This window comes from Glossina fuscipes, unplaced genomic scaffold, assembly GCF_014805625.2.
Source record: "Glossina fuscipes isolate IAEA_lab_2018 unplaced genomic scaffold, Yale_Gfus_2 110, whole genome shotgun sequence".
Taxonomy (NCBI): Eukaryota; Metazoa; Arthropoda; class Insecta; order Diptera; family Glossinidae; genus Glossina; species Glossina fuscipes.
Window position 1 is genome coordinate 791,305 of NW_023998453.1, and position 616 is coordinate 791,920.

Consider the following 616-nt stretch of genomic DNA (forward strand, 5'->3'; position numbering starts at 1 on the left):
TTTAGGCGCAAGGCCTTCTTACATTGGTACACAGGTGAAGGAATGGACGAAATGGAATTCACTGAAGCCGAAAGTAGTATGAACGATTTGGTATCAGAATACCAACAGTACCAAGAGGCCACGGCTGATGAGGAAGGCGAGTTCGATGAAGACGAAGAGGGCGGAGCAGATGAATAAAAGTCACAGGGCACACTGCTAATATCTAAAAACTAATGTCACGTTTTGGACTACAGCGTTTGTTGCTTGACATCGTGAATATATATATATATATTTTTATAAGTGAGTGTATATGCGAATTTTATAATTTTTAATAAACAGGTAGTAAATATATTTTACAACAAATTTAAATATGTGAACATAATATGCATTCCTTTGCAAGAGACCGACTGTGACCGAGACTGTGTTGTAGATGAAAGACTATTTCGGATTATCTGGAATGTCAGGACTATACTATTTGGAAAGAGTACATATTCAATTAAGATTATTGCTTGTAAAAAGAAAGTCACATGTGCTCAGTTTGTATTTCTTTTAAGGATTTTTAGGTTTGTGCGAGGGTAGATATTTGTCAGATCTGATTCTTTCGCAATGACCTTTCATTCGTACGTAATTATTCTCT

At 35.9% G+C, this 616-nt stretch overlaps 1 pseudogene; it reads left to right on the top strand.

The window, feature by feature from the left end:
* The window catches only part of LOC119638816, a 1,586-nt pseudogene extending 1,409 nt beyond the window's left edge, over positions 1–177 (top strand).
* The last annotated feature ends 439 nt before the right edge of the window (positions 178–616 follow it).